Here is a 21,510-nt window from a genome sequence, read left to right as displayed (position 1 = left end):
CGCAGAGATGATTCTTAAATGCTACACCTTACCCACCTAAGACTAAAATATGCATAACTCCTAATCTGAAAGTCTTTGGAAAACAAATCAAAAAATAAATATACTCAAATCATTCCTTGAAAGGGTTTCCATGTTTGCTATTTTTTCTTCCTATATTCAGCCTTCCAGAATGCAGAGTGGCAACTTGTAGGGATTGAAAAGGAAGGATGTACTTGGGAGGAAGTGGCATCAAAACTGTCTTGAAAACATTGCATTCAAGCATTTTAGTGTGATCATTTTTCTACTAAGACAAGAGTCCTGGTAACAGAATGGCTTTTCAGGCTGTTACCTGCATCACCATTGCACCTATGCCATTCTGTCTCTGTCACTTCCTTGGTTTGGGCCTGACTTGGAGCTCCATGTCAAGTGACAACATTTGGTCACTGGAAGTGGTGTGGGAAAGTGAAGAATGGAATTTACCTAGGGAAATGCTGAAAAGTAGTAAAGCAGGAAGCCAGTAAAAAAATGTGCCATAATCCCATTTTTTTCACCTGTTAATGCTGTTTATTCCTCATGCATGCGAACATGTCTGGGCAGCCTGCGGCACCACAGTCCTTCTGTAAAGGAAAGCTCTCAAAGGTGGCATTGGGATTTAAATGCCACTGGGTCAGAAATGATTAAAGGCAAAAGCCAGGAGGGATTTTCAGAGGAGGCATCTTTTAAATGCTGTGCCTCCATCTGGAGGTTACTTGTCCATCCCCAAAAGGGCAGAGTGTGAGTCCCTGCACCAGCAACTCCGAGAGATGCCATTGAAGCCCTGGAGAAGGTTCAGGGTTGCATCTTCCCAACTTTGAAACCATCTTCATGGCCTTCCACTTAGCCAGTAATAAGAATGGATGGATTCTTGTTAGAATCACATTTGTATAGGACAAGACCTAATTCTGCTCCTCTGCCCAAATTTTGACCTTGAGCAGCAGCCAACATTTGACTCACTCTTGAGCTGGAAGTCATAGCAAACTGTACTGTTTCCAACAGCATTTCTACTCCAACTCCCCTCCACAACCACCTCCATGGCTCAGCAAAGATTCACAGACATATAAATCAGAGTTGGCTTATTTTGCAGGGGGATGGAGAACTGGACGTCGCCCAGAGAAGTTACACCCAGAACAATTAGTCATCAGCAACACACATTCCATACAGCATATCACAGAAGCAAGGACCTCCAAAGTCCAGTGCAGTTAAGAACAGAAGCAGCTGGAAAAATAGACAAAGTTGGTAAAGAGTCTACCACAAGGCCACACTTTGAAGAGTGAAATGAAGAAATTGAAAATTCTCTGTAGTTGCAATTGGAAGTCCTACTGTGAGAAAAGGTCACTCAAAAATGGCATTGGATACAAGAAGAGAGCACCAGTGAACTAGATGAAGGAAAGCAGAAAAAGATACAAACTGGACCAAATCAAAGATATTTGCATCACCTCCTTAATGGGAAGAAATCCACTGCACATGGTAGTGGTTACAGATTACTCTCACACTGAAGATACTGGTTAGTAAACTCGATATGGTTCTCGCTCCATAGCTTAGGTTCAATCATTGTGAACTGACACAAATATTTTATCTTCATAAATTCTCAAAGTGAGGCATCCTTTCAGGCTTTTTGCAGACAAGTATCTCAATTAGGTGGACCCCACTGCCAAGTGAAGGCAGAATTCACGTGCCCAGACTGGACAGCCCAGAAAAGGAGCAGTCCTTATAGAATTGCATCATAACAAGGCTTAGGCCTGTCTGAGCATGCTACAAGTTACACTTCACACCTATTACCTCCTTTCATCCTCACAATGCCTTTGTAAGGCAAGTAGGGTAGATATTTTACAGATAAGGAAACTGAGGCACAGTAAAGCCAGAGTTACAAAGCTGGCACATGACAATGCTTTATCATGGAAACGGACTCTTGGGCCTTTTCTTCCAGCCCCTGCTGCCCTAATGGAAGACTTTTCCAGAAAGATGCTGTGAATACTTATTGCTCAAGCCCACAAACAAAGACCTGTCTTAAACACTTTGGAGGATAGTTTCCCTGATTCTCTGGCATCTACCCTGAGTCCAAAGGTGGTCCCTCAGCAGTCAAATCTAAATCATGAGATCTTACTGGACCCTTGCCATGGCTGATGGATCACCTGACCATCAGGTGGTCATCTGCCCCAATTTAACCCATTCAGAACATATCATAAATAAAAGAAAATACTGAGAAATAGAGCATCATTGGAGCCAGGGGCAACTCTCTCAAGCAATTCTTCTTGAATGCGAATGAGACACTCCAGTATCCAATTAATATTTTTAAATTAAAATTATTTTATTTATTTTTGCTTAAGTAACAAATCACTTTCTGCTACTTGCAACCAAATAACTGTAACTGACACAATCCAATTTTCTCAGTCAATCCCACTCTGGGTCTTGAACTTGCCTTTTCATATAATACTTCTTGCCTTGCTTTTATCCAAATGCAGTTCTCTTTTCATTGATCATTTTCTCTGCTGCTTTATTCCCTCAATTAACAATGGCAAAGTTGGAGCACTTTAATCCTGACCACATTTTCCTTGGACTCACCAGCTACTGACCTTCTCAGATGACCATGCAACAATTAGATGCTGGAGAGAAAAACCACACTTAGATACTTAAGAGGGATGAATGGACTGGCCTAAAGCCAAAGGGATGGTGAAATTGCTATTAAATTAATAAACTTCTCAAATAGCCTCAGTTCCTCTGAGCACTAAGAAGGTACTAAAAGTCTGTCTCAGGCCCACCAGAACCAACTAATTGACTCATATTGCAGGTCAGGTCAGTTCAGTCTCCTTAAATCACCTCCCTTTTGACTAGAGCTTGCAATTCATATAATAACAGATCAGCAGGCCGGCAGGTAAAATAACACCCAGAAGAAGAGTATTATGAGATCTAAGCTTCAAGTAGAGTTATAACATAAAATAAAAATTCTCACTGTGAACTTTAGTGCTGCCTTTGCTTGAACTGAGAGAGAAAAGGAAAACCCTTTTGGCTATTCTTCCACTTGATAAGACTGAGAGCAGTGGCTATAAATTAGAAAATAACAAATAGTACTGGGAGGCAGCATTTGCATTGCCCTGGATCCTCCTGGTAGCTTCATTGGCTGCTCAGCAGGATTACGGGAAAAGCAGATCTGTTATGGACACTGGTGAAGGCAAATGATTTGCACAAGTGCCTAAAGCTCATGTGCAGCCTTCTCATCTCCAGGTAATACCAAGTGTGGATAACCAACAGCGTATTTTAAGAGCCTCTAGTGTCTACATCAGAATGGCTAAAGGTGCCCTTAATTGCTTTTCTATTAAGATGCATTAAATTAACTTTACCAAAAAATATTGCTTACTTAGTTCAATGAGGGAAAATTAAATTTAGATTTAGAGTCGAGGTACAGATGCAAAACAAGCACTAAAACCCTCACATTTTTACCATAACATATGGGCAAAGCAAAATGCAAATGTCTTTGTAATTCCAGATTTGAATATAAGTACTATTGTGTCTGACACCGACACACTTTTTTACTTTTTCAGTATGATATTTGGGGGAGAAAGATGCAAGAATGAAGGACATAGAGTGATAGAATGAATTTGGACTCTCAATGTTTAGTTGCCTCAGACAGGTCAACCATACCATTTAGAATGAGCCAATATCAAAACCAAGCAGATAAGGCTGGATCTTATCCTTATCCCTTATATATTATTAGTCAGATATATTAGATGCCCAGAAAGAGCACTAAGCTGGGAGTCCTAAGACTCAGGTCCTTCAGGCTTAGTCAAACACTATTTCCTATGTAAGCCTAGAAGATAAAGGATTCTGGGTCTAGGCGATCTCTAGATTTCCGTCCAAGTCTATATAATGGTTATGAAATATGATTTTCTGATTTGCTTTTTATTCTTATCTTAAAATTTAGATTTTAATTCCACAAGTTCCATGCAAAATCTGAACATGATATACTCCTATGTATCTAGAATCTAAACACCCAAAAAGTTCAAATAATCAGACTAGTTTTTGTTAAACTATATAGCTTTCATAATATGGGCACCATGTTGTTATACAAATCCTAAATTACCTTCAGAATCATAAAGAAAAGATTAATTTCTGTTCAGTTTGGTTTTATGAAGTATATACTATATTTTAATTCTATTCCAGAGACATCTCAGGAAATGAGAAACAAGTCTGAGTCGTTCAGAAAAGACTAGACATCCTCCGTTGTTCCACCAGAGTCTCTAAACCTCAGTAATGAGGCTGTGGTTTGCACTGATTCCTTTTTCCTTGTAAGTAAATCTTCTTTCATTTACACTTGCCTCATTTCCATCAGTTATTCTTGGCATCCAGAAAAGGCGAACTGATTTTTTTTTTTTTTTTTTTTTTTTTACTAAAATCAGAATCCTGCCAGACCAGCTAACATAAAGAAAAGAGTCACAGACGGCTTTGGATCTTGAAAGGACTGACCCAACTTGAGTGAAAATTCTGGGGCCTATCATGGGGAGGGGGGAGAGGGGAGGGATTGCATTGGGGAGTTACACCTGATATAAATGATGAATTGATGGGTGCTGACGAGTTGATGGGTGCAGCACACCAACATGGCACAAGTATACATATGTAACAAATCTGCACGTTATGCACATGTACCCTAGAACTTAAAATATAATAAAAAAAAAGAAAATTCCAAAATCATTTTAGAGGAAACATATTTTGTTTTCTAATAGAGAGCTGAGTGTGACCAAGAGATGTTTGTCTTTTCCTAGAAAGAAAAGATTTGTTCTAAAGATGCTTGGTGTGCATGTGCTGGAGGGTAAGACACTGTCCCACCTTCAAGGCAATGCAGTCCGCCGGGGGATAGGCAAGTCCACATCTGGCAAGGCCCTGGCTCAGCTCACCAGAGAGAAGAGACCTCACAGCCTGGGCAGGGCTGAGATGGGGCAGTGCCCAGAGGAGAAGTCTTCTGAGCACCATTTGCTTCAGGGGAAAATTTCAGATAGTGTTTACTTTTTCTTTTCATTCTTTTTCTTTTTAAAAGCATTTTATAATAGTGACTAAGACCATCAGACTCTAGAGCCAGACAGGCTGAGCTTAAATCGTGGCTTAGCTACATACTAGTTGAGTGACCCCGGGCAAGTTATTTAACCTCTCTATGCCTCACTTTACCCCATTGTAAATGGAGATAATAATAGTACCTGTGTAATAGTGCGTTCTCATGTTGCTAATAAAGACATTCCTGAGACTGGGAAATTTATAAAGGAAAGAGGTTTAGTGGACCCAGAGTTCCACAAGGCTGGGGAGGCCTCACAATCATGGCAGAAGGCAAAGGAAGAACAAAGTTACGTCTTACATGGTGGCAGGCAAGAAAGCTTTTGCAGGAGAACTCTCCTTTATCAAACCATCAGATCTTGTGAGACTATTCAGTGTCATGAGAACAGCATGGAAAAAACCCACCCCCATGATTCAATTACTTCCCACCAGGTCCCTCCCATGACACATGGGGATTATGGGAGCTACAATTCGAGATTTGGGTGGGGCACAGCCAAACTATATCAACCTGTTTTCTGGGGTTGTTAAAGTGCTTAGTCCAGTGTCTGGCACATAGTAAAGGCTGGTTACAGATTCTTATTCATCTTCAGTATTTTGGGTTTTAATGTCTTGCCCATTTAAAGGTCAGAGTTTTGATGACTTCAGTGCTCTTGGACGTGGCAAAGAATGTGACATGAATAGGAAGGGTCTCTGAAGAATCAGTTTGCTTCCCAGCAACCTGGCTCCAACTTACCTTACCTACCTCTCTGCTCCCAGCTCTCCCAAGTGTACCTGACCCCAGCCTGCCCCTCTACTCCTGCCCTTCTTTCCACCCCCAGCCCCGCATTCTTTCAGGATTGTGGCTAACTTCTACCTGCCCATTATAGACTTCCCTGATCTCACCAGGCGCGTTGCCCGCTCTTTGGGGTGCTTGAGAGGCAGTTTACCCCCTCAAGATACTTTTTACATACTACTTAGTATTATAGTCAGTACTTTAGTACTTTTTAAATATAGCTTTCCTGGATTATAAATTCCTTGAAGGCAAGGCTATGTCTCAGTCCTTTTGGTAATTCCCACTGTTCTGAGTACAATGACTTTCACATGGTCAGTCCTGAACTTGTTTCCTAAATGAATGTATACATTAAGAGCAAAAAGAAAAAAAATGCAAAAACAGTGAATTGGAGAGTGGGTTTTGGAATTGGACTGACTTTAATTCTGGCTCTGTCAATTTTTGCTGTAGAACCTTGGGAAGTAATTGAGTTTCTTATCTCCTCATCGGTAAAGTGGAGATAACCATATGTATTAGTCAATTTTCACATATATATATATAAAGGACTGCCTGAGACTGGGTAATTTATAAAGAAAGAAGATCTAATGGACTCATAGCTCCACATGGCTGGGGAGGCCTCAGGAAGCTTACAATCATGGAGGAAGGTGAAGGGGAAGCAAGGACCTTCTTCACATGGCAGCAGGAGAGAGGGAGTGGGGAACTGCCAAACACTTTTAAACCATCAGATCTCATGAGAACTCACTCACTACCACAGAAACAGCATGGGAGAAAACTGCCCACATGATCCAATCACCCCTCACCAGGCCCCTCCCTTGACATGTGGGGATTACAATTCTACATGAGATTTGACTGGAGACACACAGCCAAACCATATCATAGGAGTACCTCAATTTCAGAGCTGCTGTAGGAATAAATGAGATGATGTGTATAAAGGACCTGAAAAAGCACCTGGCATTTAATAAGAGTTCAATAACTGTAAACCTTCGTTGATGCTGTTGTCTCATTACCTTCCACATTATTATGATTAGTCTGGGGCAGTTTGGTTTATAGGGAAACATCACTCCACCTGCCAATGACCCCTAAGGAGAAAGATGTATTTAATGCTGAACAGACTTTAAGGGTAAAAATTATAATCCTGAGTTAGTAAAAATTATAAATATACTTAGCATATTCTGCTTAAGAATTCAAGGAGGTAAGTTTGGTATTTTAGAAACCAAACTTGCCCATCAAACAAACATTTTAAAATGTCACACTTCAGAAAAGTTCCCTACTATGAGTCATTTTGTCCCTAGCCAGATGATAATATGACCTACAGTTCACCTGTCTGAAGGTGTGGTAAAGGTCACCTGATGGTAAACACTATTTTCCCCCAGTACAGTGAGGAGAAAATGAGGCACAGAGAAACATTTGCCTCCAAGAGAATAGAATTAGTAGCAGAGACTATCCAAAAAAAATAAATTCATTCTTAAAGTTGCATCCAAATACCAGATGCAGAAACAAATCTCATTCAGCTGTTTAAGCATAACTTTTAGTAAAAGGACATATCATTAAACTGAACTTTAAAAAATTCAAATCTAAAACCAAGTATGATGATGTGATTCAAATATACAGCATTTTGGTCCACTTGTTTGTTGAAAGAAAGAACTTCACTTATTCTATTAATCAGAACTCAGACACCAGAAACCACCAGTTTTTTATTTATTATTATTATTATTATTATTATTATTATTATTATCATTATTTTGAGACAGAGTCTTGCTCTGTCGCCCAGGCTGGAGTGCAGTGGCGCAATCTAAGCTCATTGCACGCTCTGCCTCCCAGGTTCACACCATTCTCCTGCTTCAACCTCCCAAGTAGCTGGGACTACAGGTGCCCGCCACCACATCTGGCTAATTTTTTGTATTTTTAGTAGAGATGGGGTTTCGCCATGTTAGCCAGGATGGTCTCAATCTCCTGACCTCGTGATCTGCCCACCTTCGCCTCCCAAAGTGCTCAGATTACAGGCGTGAGCCACCGCGCCTAGCCAAAACTAGTATTTTAACAGAGAGAAGATAATAAAAATTGTTAACTAAGGTATTGAAAAAACAAAAGACAGAAGGAGAAGGTAGCAGTAAGCTAGCAGGTGCAGGAAGCAGCTACCAATCCTAGGAGGAACAGAGAGAAGAAATCAGACTTATGAAAACTTAGAAGCTCGGCATTGAGGCGCCATGGACTGAAACTCAAACCCCTCGGAAGGGGCAGCTGTTTGGCTGGCCCTGGTTCCTCTGAGATTGGAGGATGAGCTCCATCGGCTCAAGAGAGCCCCCAAGACCCTGCAAAAAAGATATCAACTGACTGCTGCTGACATCTGTAAAGGATGTGAGGAGGCTGATTCCATGAGTGCTAGAAAACTGCAACCTGGATTCAACCGCCGCTACTGAATGGAACTGTTTTGAATGTGGGAGGAAGAAGCTTTGTGAGGGCTGTATGATAAGAATGCGAAACAAAAGGAAAGAAGGAAGACCCTTCGCCCTCAGCACGCTCTACAATCTGCAGCCATGCAGTGGCAGAGGTAGACTAAGGAAGCAGGTGGCAAAGCACAACAGTGCTTTGCAGAGTCAAGCTTGTTGACATCAAAAAGTAGTGAAGAAAAAGGTGGGCCAGAGGCTCAGAGACAGTAACTTAACTGGCACAAGTGTCTAGAGGAGGGGAACTTTAAAATATTTTGTTTTGCTTTATTTTTATTTATACCCAATTTAGTGATCTGTCTCTTATACTTTACTTGGCTCCTATTTGCATATTTTGTATCATAATTGAGGTAAGAAAATTGTCTTACCAATCCAAATATATGTTTTTACTAGACTTTCAGGTTAAAATTGCAGGTTTTTAAAAAGTGTAACACCAGATTTTCTTTTTCACCCTGAAATCCTACAAAAGTGTGATTTGTCAACTCTACTTCTTTTCAGAAATGCTATTTATCTTTAAGAAAAGACTATATGAATCTGTAATTTTAAAAGATGATTGAAAGATAATACTAAGAGCATAATGTACCCTGTAGTATATCAGTAAATAATTATATTTAGTAGCTTTAGTGATGGGAATTGCTCATGGAATCCACATATCACTGGGAAACTCTCCGTGTTTTTGTTATTATCTTTGAATTATTACAAAGAATAAATTGTCCAACACTGGAAATCCCTCATACAATCTGTTAAAGCTTGTCCATTTTACTCAAAAGTAACATTGAGATTCAAGGGAGACCAAATCTGAGATATTTGCCCAAAGTATAGAACTTCTGTTCATTTAGCTCAATACCCAAAGTATTCTTAGGATGCTATTGCATGTCTGTTACCAAACTTAACTTTGAAGGTTAGGGCTAAAACAAGGTATCTGATTCAAGGAGCAGACCGTCTGAGGGAAAAGATGTCCCTAGCACATATAAAAAGGATTTGAGGCCGGGCGCAGTGGCTCACGCCTGTAATCCCAGCACTTTGGGAGGCTGAGGTGGGCGGATCATGAGGTCAGGAGATCAAGACCATCCTGGCTAACACGGTGAAACCCAGTCTTTACTAAAAATTAAAAAAAAAATTAGCCAGGCGTGGTGGCGGGCACCTGCAGTCCCACCTACTTGGGAGGCTGAGGCAGGGGAATGGCGTGAACCCGGGAGGCAGAGGTTGCAGTGAGCCGAGATGGTGCCACTGCACTCCAGCCTGGGCGACAGAGCAAGACTCGGTCTCAAAAAAAAAAAAAAAGAGAGAGAGAGACCCTGCGCGGTGGCTCAAGCCTGTAATCCCAGCACTTTGGGAGGCCGAGACCGGCGGATCACGAGGTCAGGAGATCGAGACCATCCTGGTTAACATGGTGAAACCCCGTCTCTACTAAAAAATACAAAAAACTAGCCGGGCGAGGTGGCGTGCGCCTGTGGTCCCAGCTGCTCGGGAGGCTGAGGCAGGAGAATGGCATAAACCCGGGAGGCGGAGCTTGCAGTGAGCTGAGATCCGGCCACTACACTCCAGCCTGGGCGACAGAGCGGGACTCCGTCTCAAAAAAAAAAAAAAAAAAAAGGATTTGAGTCTGAGTTAAGTAGCCGATGACCAGAATCCCCTCTCCTCTTCCTCACTGCAGCGGGGAATCGGAAGCCCCATGGCACCACATTCTCAGCCTCCCTGGAAGCAGCCTGTGTCCCTGTGATAAGCTTCTCCCAGTGGATTGTGACAGGGACACTGTACCTGGGACATACAACATCCCACATATGCACCTCCATGTTCCTACCCGTCCCTGAGGATAAAATGGCAGACAATGAATAGAATGACATTGGAAGCCACTGGTCCAGGACAGAAGAGCAGATATCACCTTGAATTTATAAAGGACCGTGCCTCACCACCTTTCCCCGCCCACAACGTAGAACTTATTCCCTGGACTGTCATTTGAGAAACAAACTTCTACTCCACTTAACCTTTGGGTCTATTAGTTACAGGAATTTTGTTAAAATTGAAAACCAGTATATTGTTTAGGAGGATATAAAGTAGTTGGGTTAAAGTTCACAGAAAAGATAAAACCTAATCTGGGTCTTAATTAATAACAACCACAACTAATTTAGTCTGAATGTGCCAGGAATTACACCAGAAAGTGACACAAATTTTCTCACTGCATTGTCATGACAGCTCTTTGCATTAAGTGCCATTAAACCCTACTTTGCAGATGAAGATCAACCTTTAGAGCGGTTGGGTAATTTCCCCTAAGTTACACAGTTAATAAGTGGTGGGCTCATAATCTGAACACAGGAATTGCTGCCTCCAAAGCTTGTGCACAGAGAACATTGCAGGCTGCTGGGGGATTGTGTGAGGAAAGGAGTGGAAGTATCATGGCAGGTGGGGGTTGGGAGTGGCAGCAGCTGTGGGACCTTTCCAGTGACAGTGTTATAAAACGAGTTCCCTTCACTGTCCCCTTATTCAACCCAGTCTTGACTTCTGAAATCTGAACTGCACTGCTCTTTTCTCCAGCCATGTGACAGCAATGAGAAAGACTAGAATAAATTATCAATGCATTTAGAGATTACAGGGAAAACAAAAGCCCAGGCTTTACCCACCATCACCCCCAGCCTAGAGCAGAAGCCCAGCTTAACTGAGAAAGGACTGGACTAGAGGTCAAAGGGCAATTAAATGGGTGACCCCGCTGTGTAAGAGGAGCCTAGAGGAGAATTGGAAAGGTGAGGGGCAGGGTTCCTGGCCAAGGAACTGATAGAGAAGCCCAAATAAAGGCAAATACACAGTATTCAAGATTCCCAACCATTTGCATAGGTAATCAAGAGCGAACTCTAAGCCATTTATTTTTGTTTGGATGGCCCTAGAGGAATTCAAGGCAAACAAACAAATATAAGTCTGGGGATCTCTAAATAAAACCACCTGCAAGAGCTCCCAGGCCTTGGGAAATGATGTAGAGTTTTGAATAGAGGAGGTAGACATCGCTGGGGGTGGTGGGGAGAGGCATGTACATCATTTCCAATGTTATCTTGGAGCTGACATGTTTAAAGTGTTAAAACTAGTCCTTTTTTCAATGGAGAACATTTTTAAGTCATTTATATCACAGACGGTTCAGCGGCTCTGATTGGCATGCGACAGCTAAATAGAACCTTCTGTTCAGCCTGCTGTACTCCAAGACACCCCCACACTCTGTCCTCCTGAAGCCCATCCCAGAGGCCTGCAGCTCTCCATCACCAACAGCAACAGCCAGCACCCCGAAAGGTTAAGGCTACTCAAACCAAGAATGCCAGATGCTTTTACTGCAGAGGCATAACAACAACAGAAGCTGTGGATATTATGAGTGCTGTTTGCCAAAGATGCTTGCTGTCTGCCTTCCAGGCACAAGGTGGATTGCACCTCCTGGCTACCAGGTGATTGAGTGTGGCCATGTAACTAATTCTGGCCAATGAATTAGGAGCAGAGTTGCAGTGCCACTTCCAGCCAGGAGCACTTAATTGCTAGGGCAAGACTGTCCAGAGTTATCTTTACTTCTGCAGCAGCAACTGGCAGCTTTTGAAACAATGGCTACTCTTTGAAGGACATGTAGCTTGAGCAAAAAATAAACCATTATTATTTCAAGTCACTGGGATTTTGCAGTTGTTTGTAATGACCTTGCCTTTTGTGACAGATAACAACAATTAACTTTCATCCAGTGCTCTTTTCCAAGCACTTTATATGCACCAATTTAATTCTATCAATAACCCTTTGAGATAGCTACTAGATGAAGACATTGAGGCAGAAAGGAGTTACGTAAATTGCCTAAGATGACATAGCTAATACAGAAGGTAAAACCAGATTCGGGTGCAGGAAGCCTGTCTCCAGGGCGAGATTTAACACTGAGCTGTGCTACCTCTTGAACAGTATCGTGCATTTTAATATGATCACTGTGACAGGCTTTAATAAAATTGCTCATCATCAGAAACATACACGTCGGAAACTGCAGTAAAAACATATCATCATATCAAAGTCACCATATGCTACCATCAAGTTTAACTCTTATTTACAGTTAATTGCAACTTTTTTACAAGGAAGGAAAAAAAAGGCATTTGAAATAATTGCACCCCAGATGTCATTACTTGAGTCACTGAGTTGCATGACAATTTTTAAAAGGTAATAGCTCACACATGAAATAAATAATGTTTAATCCTATAAGCTGTATTTTCTGCAAGACTGAGTCTACACTCTTGAAACTGCTCTCCCTGGTTTCGAATTATACCTAAACAAATAAGCAAACAAAAACAGGAACTGAAAACATTATCTGTTTAGCATGTTTCATTGTAGATTAAACAGATTTTATTCCCTGTTTCCTGGTAATTATATATAATTAAAAAGCACAGAGGAATGTGCGTAAAAGCACAATGAAGTAATAATCATGTGAACAGTGTCTTATTTTAACTCACCACTGAGGGGAAGTTGCTTTTATTCAGATTAATTTGTGAAAGGGCTGATGAGAACAAGACAGAGTGAGACAGAAGGGAACGTGTTCTTTCAAATTGCTCTGCTCAGAAAACACGGTTAATGAAATACATCTAATTGCACAAATGCTTCAGAAGGCATTATTACTGAGTACGCTTTAAAGGTTATGCTCTCATGTAACAGCTTTTTCTTTAGGGGAAAAACTCTCCTATTTTTCAGAACCTGTGCTGGAATCAGATGGACTCAGCTCAGTATTCTACAGCAAGGCCTAGCTTAGCAGCGATAATGCTCTGGGGCTGAGTTCAGACTCTTCGTGTGGGCATCAGCTTTAGTACCATGCTGCATCTCACATGTACGGATTCCCCAGAACAAAGACAAGTATGGCAATGTTGACTCTGCCAATTAGATCATGTATTCATTTAAAAGCAATGTAGGGGACATCTACTGCACACACAGTGTTGAGCTGGGTGCTAGGGGCATGCACGTTGTAAGCACATTGACACTCACTGAAAGCTTACTCCACGTGAGGCACAGTGCTAAGCACCTGGACTAGATCAGCGAATCCGGACAACAACTCTAAGAGGTCGGTGCATTATCATCAGTATTTTTGGATCAGGCAGGAAACTAAGGCTTATGCTAACACATCTAGAATGTATGTAGTGATTTAAGTGTTCAGAAAGAAAATAAAGCATGGGAGGAGAGTAGGAAGTGCTGGCATGATTATGGCCACTTCAAACAGGGTAGCTAGAGAAGGCCTCACTGAAAAGCAATGTGAATAAAGACCTAAAAGAATCGAGGAGAAAGCATCAGAGATCTCTGAAGGAAGGGCATTGCAGGCAGAGACAAGAATGCATACATTCAAAGGCCTTGAGGTGGGAAAATGTGAAAGGCACAGTAAGGAGGTCTTGAAGCTGGAGTGGAGAAGTCAAGTCATAGGGAATCCGTGAAAGCAGAAGGAGTAGGGCCGTGTAGATTGTTGAAGGACTATTGCTTTTACTCTAAGTGATAGGGGAGGTCCTCAGAGTATTTTCAGCAGAGGAGGATCATGATCTGAGGACAGCAGAATCACCCTGGCTGCTGTGTTGAGAATACAGTCATCCCTCAGTATCTGTGGGGGACTGGTTCTAGGATCCCCCTCAGAAAACAAAATCCACGGATGTTCAACTCTTTATATAGAATACATAGCATTTGCAAGTAACCTATACACATCCTCCTTTATACTTTACATCATCTCTAGATTACTTATAACACCTAATACAATGTAAATGTGTGTAAATAATAGTTACATTGTATTGTTTAGAGTATGAGGACCATGAAATCAAATCTGCACATGTTCAGTACTGGTGAAACGATCCATTTTCCCCCCAATATTTTCTATCTGGCGGGTGGTTGAATCTGCCCACGCAGGGAGGATGGGCCAATTATAGACCGAAGAGCAGCAAAGGAAAAGCAAGGAGACTAGTTAGGAAGCCATTGCCATCAACCAGGCAAAAGTGATACAGGTCTGTCCCCGGCTGGCCACAGTGGCCATATAAAGAAAAGGCCAGGTCCTGGGTATATCTAATTTTAAAGGTGGAAACAACAGAATTTGTCACAGATCATATGTGGAGGGTCAGAGCAAGACTGGGGTCAACGATGGCCCCAGGCCTTTGGTCTGGCAACTAGAAGCATGGAGTAGTCTTACTGACATGGAGAGGACAAAGCAGAGCAACCTTGGAAGCCCACGTTGAGGCATTTAAATTTTAAATACCCATTAGACAACCAAAGGGAAATGTCAGAGATGAATAGTCCTGAGATAAAGAGACAGAGCAGAGCTAGAAATAACATTTGAGTGTCGTTTGCATAGAGATGGCATTTAAATCCAAGGTAATGAAAGAGACCACCAGGGAGCTGAGTGTAGAGCAGAGAAGATGCCCAAAGGCTGAGTCCTAGGTCACGTCAACATTTCAAGATTGGAAGATGAAGAGGAACCAGCAAAGAGGATGAGGGAGCAGCTACGGAGACAGAAAGAAAGCCGCAAGAGTCCAGACCACTGACCTGGGACCCAACTAGCCTGAAAATAACATTATTCCAACTCTGCTACTTCAGTGGTGCTTTGAAATAAAATGAGAAGACAAATGTGAAACCCTTTGATAAAGTTAAAAATCCTTTTATGTCTCCAAGATTCTCAAGAACTTCCCAAGTGCGTATGCATACTAAGTATATTGATTTTTTAAAAATAAATGTATACACATTTATTATATTGATGTAAAATATATGAGTTTAAACAAATCAATCAACCAAAACATATGAAGTAGAAGCCTACAAATAATAATACATTTCAAAATACTGAAGTTATAAAGCCCACCAAGTTTCTTAAACACTGTTGAGTTTCCCTGCATTCCCCAGCCATTTGATTAATCTTTTGGTGCCTGTGGCAACTTAAAAAGAAAAATATTTGCCTTTCATGGTCAGTATCATCCCAGGATTTAACCTACTCTCTGTCTACAAGCTTTGGAGAATTAGAAACCAAGAATGAGACTGCATACCCATTACCCCTTATGACCGTGCTGTCCTGAATCTGGTGGCTCTTAACCTTGCATGACATCTTTCGTATATTTAAAACTTTTATTTTTAGAATTATGATATTTATGTCTATTGAACTTAGAACTTATATTATTCTAAGAGTTCTTAGGTAATGATGATGACAGACGTTCATTCACTTATTCCACAAAAATACTAGAGAGGAAGCCTAAGGCAGTTGTTCGGAGAATGGACTCTAGGGTCACTTAACAGTTTCTGCATCTATAAAATAGAGACAAACGTAGGACTTGCCTCCTAGGCTTGTTGCAAGGATTAAATGAGTTAATATTCATAAAGCTTTCAGGATGGTGTCTGGCAACATGGTTACTGCTCTAGGAGGGCTCACAACATAAGAGGAGATATTTAGTGGATGCCCACTGTGTACTTGATACTGTCCTAAGCACTGAAGATACAGTGGAGAATAAGACCCATACATGTGAAAGTGGGGACAGAAAATAGACAAGGAAATAAATGATATAATCCTAGAGTGTGTTAAGTATTAAACAAAGACATGTAACAGTGAGTGATTAGGAGTGGAGAGAGGTGGGGAAAAGCCTTTCTCTGAGAAGGGGCAATTTGAACTGGGACCAGAGCACCCAAAAGGCACCAGGCATGTGAGGACTCAGTCAGAGGATTCCCAGCAGAGAAAACCACAAAAGCAAAGAGATACAGCCATGAAGCCAAAATAGCCTACTTGATCTCAGAAAATAAACCATCCAGTTTAATGTGGGGAAGGCATATGAGTCAGACAGGCAGAGCCAAATTAAGCCATTCAGGAATCAGGCAAGGAACATATATCCAGCCTGGACCTCTTCACATTTGATGGTACATTGCAACGATACATTTAAATTCCAATGGAATTAATCTGCAAATTGTAATGGCAGGATTCAGGAGTAGGCCCCTTCTTTCACCGACTTACCCCTCTCCTCATTAATATTTCATATAATCTTCTTTATATTGTCTTATAAGCAAGCAAGACAATGGACAGGGAATACTTCCCCCTATATGAAATGTTTTTGCTACACTATTTTGTCATACCTGGTGTCAACCCCCCGGTCTACTGCCAGATCTACTGAAAAAAGGGTCCACCCTCATCAGGTGATTTTCATAAGCAAATAAATACATCATAAATGACAAATGCTAGGTTTTCTCTAAAGGAAAAAAAAATCATTTATCTCTAGCCCTGATCCCAGTCGGTATTGTGCCCACTTATTTTGTCTTACTTTGCCCACTTAGACTTGCTGCTTCAAGTCCTTTCTGCCATGGCTGAAGAAATGACATGAATTCAGACAAAGGGATTACCTGGTCCAATCTTGTCTATCTGAGACAGTCCTCAAATGCTAAGTTAACAGCCACCTAGGATCACACAGCTAAAGAAGGCTTCCTGCCGCTGCCTCCCCTGCCTTTCCTGCTGAGCCTGATGGATGAGCTTGTGTCTTTTTGGCATCCCAAGCCCTTTGCTTTGTTTCACTTTTGACAGCTATGGACCTTGTGGAGAAGCCAGCCAGGTTTGGAAACCAGTTTGGTCCTGACAGACCTGCACAGCAGGAACTCACCTACGTACACTGTGATCTGGGGCAGTGCCTGCATGGGCACTAGAAAGTCAGCCCAGGTTCCCAGAGAGCCCTAAGGGCAACCAGTCTAAACAGATACATCAATCTGCTCACTAAAGAATAAAGCTGGCTCTCCTAATATAATTACAGGCTGGCTGATTTATTATTCCAATCTTTAGTGCATGGCAAGGTTAGTGTTATTTGTGCCAGTTTATGGTATTGGGCCAAAACATGAAATATCAAGTTAATATGATTGGTTCCAAGAATGGATTTGCACAAAGATAGCTCCTGCTTATGCCAATGTGTGTGCAGGGATTATACCACGTGGCAAAGCTCTTTTGAGAAGGAAATTACAATTCTTCATATATTCAGAATGATTTAATAGCTGGCAAGCTACTGCCAATCACCTGGGCTACTGCCAAATCTACTGAAATATCTTCAAGGGTCCATCCTCATTAGGTTATTTTCATAAGCAAATAAATACACCATACATGACAAATGCTAGGCTTTCTCTAAAGGAAAAAAACCAATAATTTATCTCTAACCCTGGTCTCAGTCAGTATAAACATGCTAAACCCCACATGGGAGAAGAACACTTTGTAAGAAGTTGTGGAAGACCTTGTGAAATCATGGTCCAAGGATGCTGGCTTTGGAATGGCAGAGACCGGGATTAGAATCACGGCTCCTTCACCTGACAGTTCCATGTTCTTCATCAAGTTTCATAACCTCTACAAACCTTGGTTACCTCATCTGAGAAATGGGAATGATATGTTGTTACAGGGAGTAAGGGGCTGCAGCTCAGTTACCTGGTACAAGTGAGGCATTCACTAAATGAATATTTCTCAAAATGGCAGGGGTGTGATGATAAATCTTCTAGATTTGGAAGTTCTCTATGGAACATTTTTACATTTATGTTTACCTTTCAATCAATTTAAAAATTAGTGTAGCCATATTCTGGATCAGCTGAAAGATCCATTTGGATTCAGTTTGGGAACTCAATTCATAATCTGTGTTTATGATTACATTGGTACCAGGTAGTACTACTTGAAGTGTCATGAGCTAGAGAAAAATAGAAGGAAATCAGAGTTGATATAAAGGAAGTGTTTATGCCAAGTGAAAGCCCAGGACGCCTTCAGGTTGTGCACATAAATGTTCTAAGAGTTTCGAATAGAGAAAAGTGGTATAGGAACTGAGTGAGCTCACAGCACTGGTCCTATTGGCACCAAGAAGGCAACATACCTGCACCATAGCAATGAGCAACAGTTAAATTCACTGAACAATGTTTGTCGTATTTCATCAATATATAATTGTGAGTTTTATTGGTTTTGTTGTCTTTTTTTTGAGACAGAGTCTCACTGTTGCCAGGCTGGAATGTAGTGGCATGATCTTGGCTCACTACAACCTCCGCCACCTGGGTTCAAGCAATTCTCCTGCCTCAGCCTCCCAAGTAACTGGGACTACAGGCGCACACCACCACACCCAGCTAATTTTTGTATTTTTAGTAGAGACGGGTTTCACCATATTTGCCAGGATCATCTTGATCTCTTGATCTTGTGATCTGCCCGCCTCGGCCTCCCTGTTGTCTTATTTTTAACATATAAAATTGTTTCGATGTTGTGGTTTGCAAGTAATAAAGCACTTGTTTTTAGGCCTTATGAAAAAGGAGAGACAGATATAGATATATAACATATAGATGTACATCTTTATGCTATAAAGTACTTGTTTTAGGTCCTGCATATTTAAGTAAAGATAAAAACAATTTTTAACAGATATTCATGCAAACTTTTTTCTATAGAATGAGTTCATAGATTATTCAATTTTCAGAAACCCAGTAATAACTGGTCACTGCTAGTGTAATTATTATGAAGGAAAGGATATTCCTTAAGGAATAAATGGTCACATTATTTTGAGTGAAAAAGCAGGCTTAATATTTGCATATACATTATAATTAACATTGTGTTGAAAAATTATGTCTAGGAAAAATTACAACAATATAAAGGAATATACTGAATAATAGTTGTTACACTTGGGCGATAAAACTGAGTGTTTTGGTTTTTTTTTCTATTTTAACTTGACTTTAACAGACACAAAGTTTATAATTCTAAAACATATGTCTAGGGTGTAAGCAGAGTGAGACTGTAACTTGCAACTGAACCAAGCCGACTCCAGACCCGCAACTGCTGGGCTGGGGAAGCCCTGACATCCCAGCACTCACATCTCTGTGGCCTCAGTCCCTGGTTTCAAGAGGCTGCTGCCCTGAACACTTCAGATCCCAAAATACTCCCCTGGTACCTCCAACAGATGTGATTTATAAGGCAAGTTTCTCTCTTAAAACACCTTTCCGGGAACCCTGATTCTTGTTTGCACTGGGGAGTTCCAGGAGCGCTCTGTGCGGCAGTGAAGGTGGTCACTCCTGTGGTCTTCCCCCTTGGCAGTTCTCCACGGCCACCCTTGGCAAACGGTGCAATGGGGCTCTGTTGGTTTTCTTGTCTCTAGCACAGCACCTTTTTTGGCTGCCTCTGCCTTCTTTCTGGCATTCTTCCCCAAGCCTTAGTCATGGCACCACGCCTGTGCCAGACCTTCTGTGGCTGGGCTTCCGATGTTGTCTGCCACCCCTCAATACTTTCCTTGGATGACGTGATGGGAAACACCTACCTGTGCCAGCTGCACTCTTTAAGTGACTAAGGCTAATCTGGTTCCCCAAGACATATTACACACACACACACACACATACACACACATTGTATACACACACAGGCACACACATTTTAGTACTCAGCCTACCCTAAACCATATAAATCTGTATCTTTGGAGGTGAGCCCTGGCACTGGCATTTTTAAAAGTTCCCCAGGTGATTCTAATGTACAGCCAAGGCTGCTGACTGTCAGGTCAATCGCAGCATCCTGGAGGCCTGAGAACGCACACTCTGAAACCAATGACCTGAATTAAATCCTGGCTCTACCACAAACCTGCTAGCTGCATAACCTTGAGCAATTTAATTCACCCTGTTCTGTTTCCTTATTTGTAAAGTAGAGAGAATGCTGATAACAATATCTACCTCATAGTGTTGATGTAAGGATTAGATAAGACAATACATACTTAGAAGAGCCTAGCGTGGCAGAGCATGGTGGCTCACGCCCGTAATCCCAGCACTTTGGGAGGTTGAGGCATGAAGATAGCTTGAGGTCAGGAGTTCGAGACTAGCCTGGCCAACTGGTGAAAACCCATCTCTACTAAAAATACAAAAATTGGCCAGGTATGGCGGCATGTGCCTGTAATCCCAGTTATTTGGGAGGCTGAGGCAGGGAAATTGCTTGAACCCTGGAGATGGAGGTTGCAGTGAGCCGAGATAGCACCACTGCATTCCAGTCTGGGTGACAGAGTGAGACTCTCTCTCAAAAAAATAAAAAATAAAAAATAAAAAATAAAATAATAAAAAAAAGAAAAGAAAAGAAAAGTAAGAAAGAAAAAGAAAAAAGAAAAGAAAAAGAATAGCCTAGCACACAGCTCCATACAGACTGGTTCCTCTCTCCTATTGGTAATTATTTTTACTCAGCATTGTATAGTCACCTGGTTCAGGAGGAACACCAGGGTGGCAGCTTAAGAAATATAGAACAGGAGATTTCTTTTCGGGGCAGACTTTGTAAAGGTCTTGTTTCCCCTGAAACAAGATCCTATGAAAGATGTCCTGTCCTAAACATGGCCGTTGCTGCTCCCTAGTCCCTACCAGGTGCTGCAGCTGAGGACACCAGGGGAGTGTCTGCTGCATCATCATCAGTGTGTGCATTTCAGCAACACTTGCCTGGATCTTGTCTAAGAGATCCCAAGAGCTTTAACATGTGACTCTGACAGAAGCTTTGAATGTAATTACCAAAATCCATTGCTGCAGCTTGCTCACAGGTGGGCCTGGTTGTTGCAGGCCCGTGGCAGCTGTTTGAAGCCTTTGGCACCCTCTCCCAGTCCCCAAGGGGGCTGTGGGACCCAGGGGGTTTGCTCATACCTGGACTGGCTTTTTCCTTCCCTCCAGTTTACTAACCCTTGCTGTAGAACAAACGTCCTCCCTTGCTCAATGTGCTGCGCACCTGTTAGTGTTTGTTTTTCACTGACAGTGTTGATTTAGCATTGGACCCAGCAGAGGATGTGGTTACAGGCTATGATAAGGGCTCAGAGCTGCTCTGTGGACAAGAGGAAAATGCCAAGTTGGGTAATGAAAACTGATCTGCCCTGTGCTCTGACTTAAAAATACCTTTACCAAAATTATGAAAGCACCACAAAAACAAAACAGAAAATAAACTCCCTCTCTCTCTCTTACCCACACTCAACCATCCCAGAAAGTAGTGTGGCATGTTGGAATTGGAACTAAACTCAGGGGCAAGAGTCCTATTAATACTTTCAGCTCTTTCAATGCCTCAGTTTCCTCCTTTGTTCTGTGAATACTTCCAGCTCTCTCTGCGTCATGAAGGGAAGGGTTTGAATGCGCTGAACTTTATGGTCCCTTCTGGTACTCCACCCCCTTGCGCATCACACAGCCCAACGTGCCATCTCCCTGATGCACAACACATTCAATTACTGAGCACAAACCATGCAGCAGGCATCGTGGGACTTTCTGGAAGAGAAGGGAGATCAAGCAGACACAGTCCCTGGAAGCAAG

The 21,510-nt window shown here is 41.8% G+C and overlaps 1 long non-coding RNA gene across 2 annotated transcripts in view; it reads right to left on the bottom strand.

Annotated features, from left to right (window-relative positions):
- LOC111551228 overlaps window positions 1–21,510 on the bottom strand; it is a 162,694-nt gene that overhangs the window by 62,324 nt on the left and 78,860 nt on the right. The gene's annotated exons all lie outside the window — the stretch shown is intronic.

This window comes from Piliocolobus tephrosceles, chromosome 10 (assembly GCF_002776525.5).
Source record: "Piliocolobus tephrosceles isolate RC106 chromosome 10, ASM277652v3, whole genome shotgun sequence".
Lineage (NCBI taxonomy): Eukaryota > Metazoa > Chordata > Mammalia > Primates > Cercopithecidae > Piliocolobus > Piliocolobus tephrosceles.
This window is presented reverse-complemented; position numbering and strand designations above follow the sequence as displayed.